At 47.8% G+C, this 3,994-nt stretch overlaps 1 non-coding gene across 1 annotated transcript; it reads right to left on the bottom strand.

The window, feature by feature from the left end:
• Positions 1-3,239: 3,239 nt before the first annotated feature.
• Positions 3,240-3,329, bottom strand: trnar-ucg (transfer RNA arginine (anticodon UCG)). The gene is given in 2 exon segments: positions 3,240-3,275; positions 3,293-3,329. It is a non-coding gene; the product is annotated as a tRNA-Arg (tRNA).
• Between the last annotated feature and the right edge of the window lie 665 nt (positions 3,330-3,994).

The raw sequence follows: 3,994 nt of genomic DNA, 5'->3' as shown, positions 1-3,994 counted from the left end.
CCACATCTGGAGTATTGTGTGCAGTTTTGATCTCCTTATCTGAGGAAGGATGTCCTTGCCACGGAGGGAGTGCAACGAAGGTTTACCAGACTGATTCATGGGATGGCAGGACTGACGTGTGAGGAGAGATTGGGTCGATTAGGCCTATATTCAATAGAGTTTAGAAGAATGAGAGGTGATCTCATCGAAACATATAGAATTCTAACAGGACCAGACAGACTGGATGCAGGGAGGATGTTCCCGATGGCTGGGGAGTCCAGAACCAGGGGTCACAGTCTTCCGATACGGGGTATGCCATTTAGAACAGAGACGAGGAGAAATTTGTCCACTCAGAGGGTGGTGAACCTGTGGATTTCTCTCGCACAGAAGGAAGTTGAGGCCAAGCCATTAGATGTATTCAAGAAGGAGATAGATATATTTCTCAATGCTAAAGGGATCAAGGGATATGGGGATAAAGCGGGAACAGGGTACTGAGTTGGACGATCAGCCATGATAATTTTGAATGGTGGAGCAGGCCCGAAGGGCCGAATGGCCTACTCTTGCTCCTATTTTCGATGTTTCTATTGATCACAGAGACCAGCAAGGTGGGCAGGACATTGGAAGGAGAGATCGAAGAAGATATGAAGACATTTAAGACATGAAGGGAATTCAGGAGAAACTTCTTCACCCAGAGAGTGGTGAGAATGTGGAACTCACTCCCACAAGGAGTGGTTGGGGCGAACAGCAGATAAAGACATGAGGGAGAAAGGAATAGAAGAATAGGGTGAGATGAAGTTGGGAGGGAGGAGGCTCGTGTGGAGCTTAAACACCGGCATGGCCTTGATGGGCCGAATGGCCTGTCCCTGTTCTGTACTCTCAAAGTGATTCCATGTAATTAACCTTCACTGCTCTCGGGGGAACAACCCGAGCTTCTTCAGTCTTTCCCCGGAACTGGAGTCCCTCATCCCTGGCACCATTCTAGTCAATTTCCTCGTCACCCACTCCTCAGTTTAAAGAGCTGCCTGGCACACTCTCCTCCTCACATGTTGTCCCCGCAAACCCCCGCCCCCTACCAAGCCCGAGGGCACTGAGCCCATGTCCAGCCGAGGTCAAAGGCAAGAAGTCGAACCTCAGCAGCAGGCCCAAGCTCGAGCCTGGGATTTTCCTAATCTCTGGGGATCAGCGCTGGACGGTGCATTAGCCCAGCCGTCTGAGGGAGCTGTCCCCCGGCTCTCTGAGTGGGGACCCAGGGGAGAATATTGGCAGGAGGGAAATATTGACGTTTTTTCTTAAACTTTGATTGGTGACTGACCCGTCTCACCCACCCCCAGTGTGAGGCAAGGCAGCCACGTGACCAAAGAGGCGCAAAGACCCAAAGGAGCCGAACAATAACCCAAAGACAGCGCGTGGGCCGGGATCGTGACGAGCGCGGTCACACAAACTGGCCAACCTTGGAAAACAACCTTGATGAAGGGGTCTCGTGGTTCGACGAGTGATGTTAAAACAAGCTGACCATCTGGAATTCTTTGAAAAACAACTCTGTTAATCTAGAAGGGTCTCATTAATATTGTTCCGTTTGCAGATTGAGGTTCCTGCACATAAAGACCCCATCAGAAGGCTGGTCAGCCTCACCCTCCCCAGCGAGGTGGGCGGCCTGAGGAGGCGAGGTCTGATTCCCCCATTCAATACTCTCGCCCAGTCTGTCAGCCATCTGCGCACACCCATCCATAGTTACGCCGGTTACCTCAGACACAGGCGGTCCATGCTCTCCTACCCGCTCATTACCTCCAACACACACTCTCCCCCCCCCAAAACCCGAGCCTCCCAGACCCTCCCCTCTCACACACACACACAGATTGTCTGTCTCTCTCTCTCTCTCTCTCCCCCCCCGCCTCCCATTGGCTGTCATTCTCTCCCTTCCCCATGTTTGACCTGACGCCATGATGTGGTCCTGAGTTAATGTTGAGGACTCCCAGGGACACTCGCTTCGAGATATTTATGACTGTGCTGCCATCGCTGGTTGGTCTGTGCAGCCGGAGGGACAGGAGCTCCCCAGGGATGGTGATGGAAGAGTCGGGGACTTTGGCTGAAAGCTCTGATTCGATGAACATGGCTGTGTCAGGCTGTTACTTGACTTGTCTGTCGGACAACTCTGGCCAATTTTTGGCACAAGTCCCGAGATGTTGGTGAGGAGGACTTTGCGAAAGGAACCGCTGGGATTTAACATGAGCGAAATGCACTAGCTGTGATTTGAACTCAGAAATACTTCGGTTGATCAGACAGGTGTTTTAACCACCAAGCCACGGCACCCACATAAATTTAATTATTTCCGAACGTTATGGTATTGATACATTTGCCAAGCCACTTTGTTGCGCCTTCTCCCTCAATACGTCTGCGCAATAACATCTATCTTTTGTTCGTCGGTCTCTGCAAGGGAAACCATGGGTATCAGTCATGATCTTCTCTTCCTTATCCCCTGTCAGTACATCTTATATCTCGCTCTATTCATCCTGTTGTATTCCCACACACTCTCCAGACTATCTGGTCTTATCCTATTGCATTTCTCATCTCTTCCCACAAAATGTTGGTGAGTAATGCCTGTGAGACACCAGGCCCTGACCTCCTCCTGTGGGTGACCTCCGACAAATACTGCACAATAGTTTAATGTGTGTGTGTTTTGTATTAGGAAATGTGTATTAGCGCTAGTCTACTTGGTGCATCTATTCTCACACAAACGGCAATGCAACTTCAGAGCATTTAAATTTTAGAAAGTCTTACTTGATAAGACAAGTGTAAGGAATCTTACAACACCAGGTTATAGTCCAACAGTTTTATTTTCAAATAGAACTGTTGGACTATAACCTGGTGTTGTAAGATTCCTTACATTTGTCCACCCCAGTCCATCACCGGCATCTCCACATCATGGTTTATAAGACAAGTTGTCCCTCTCCATTTCAACAAAATATAAACAATCCAGGGATACAGACTTAAAACACCGGTGTCGGATTGGTATTAATAGCTTTCAAGCCCATTTTGATTGCACAAAACTTATGGAGGGCCATAACAAAAGTTCAATACAATAACGACACGGATGGGATTCGGACCCATATCGTGCACCCAGATCTACAATTTTGAAAATGTGGAGTCAATTTCTGAAAGCAAAGTAATTTAGGGATTTCTGTTCCATCCGACTGTTCGAAACGGTCGGGTGCAAAACATTTCGGGCGCACGTCGGACAAATTTTCATCCAGCGAGTAAAACGACCGCGGCAGGACTCGAACCTGCAATCTTCTGATAACCACTCGAGTTAATACCGAAGTCAGACGCCTTATCCATTAGGCCACGCGGCCGATGACGAATTGATTCACCAAATGATCCTAAACGCTGGGCAGGGATGGTTAAGATTCTGCTTGTCTCTTTCTCTTCCTTTCGCTTTGTTGACGTTGTTCATTTGTTGTTTTCTCTCTTGCAGCAAGTTGGCTCCACTGTTTCCGACTGATCCGGAAACTGACAACTGAACTCCCGCTGGGTCTCCGAGAAACCGACAATCAGAATAAACAATGTTCAAATCTTTGATCAAAACGTTTTGCCTTTAAAGCAATCGCTTTCGCACTCAGTCTGCAAAATAAAGAGACGGGAAATAAAACAAAGTCAAATCGGGAAACGGAAAATGTACACGGAGAACAACACCGAGCGGAGAATGTGAACAGAATATACTATCCAAGCCTGAGGGGACCAGTGGCCTCATCCTTTCCTGTAAAATACGAACAATCCCCAATTCCGCCGGGTGAGATTATTATTTGCTGGTTTTCTTTTTTTTTGGTAAATATAAACGCGGACGGGGTCCCGCACCACGGGGTAAAGCGCTCAGTGTTAATGTTAATATTGAGCACGGTATTCTATCCGTGTAATAATAAATTCGCGGGTTTCTTGCGATATGTTCGACTGTGTCTTTAATCAGGGCAGGGAATATTTTGCTGGTTTAGTGATATTCATTTTTCAGGAAATTAGTGAA

This window comes from Heptranchias perlo, chromosome X (genome assembly GCF_035084215.1).
Source record: "Heptranchias perlo isolate sHepPer1 chromosome X, sHepPer1.hap1, whole genome shotgun sequence".
Taxonomy (NCBI): Eukaryota; Metazoa; Chordata; class Chondrichthyes; order Hexanchiformes; family Hexanchidae; genus Heptranchias; species Heptranchias perlo.
This window is presented reverse-complemented; position numbering and strand designations above follow the sequence as displayed.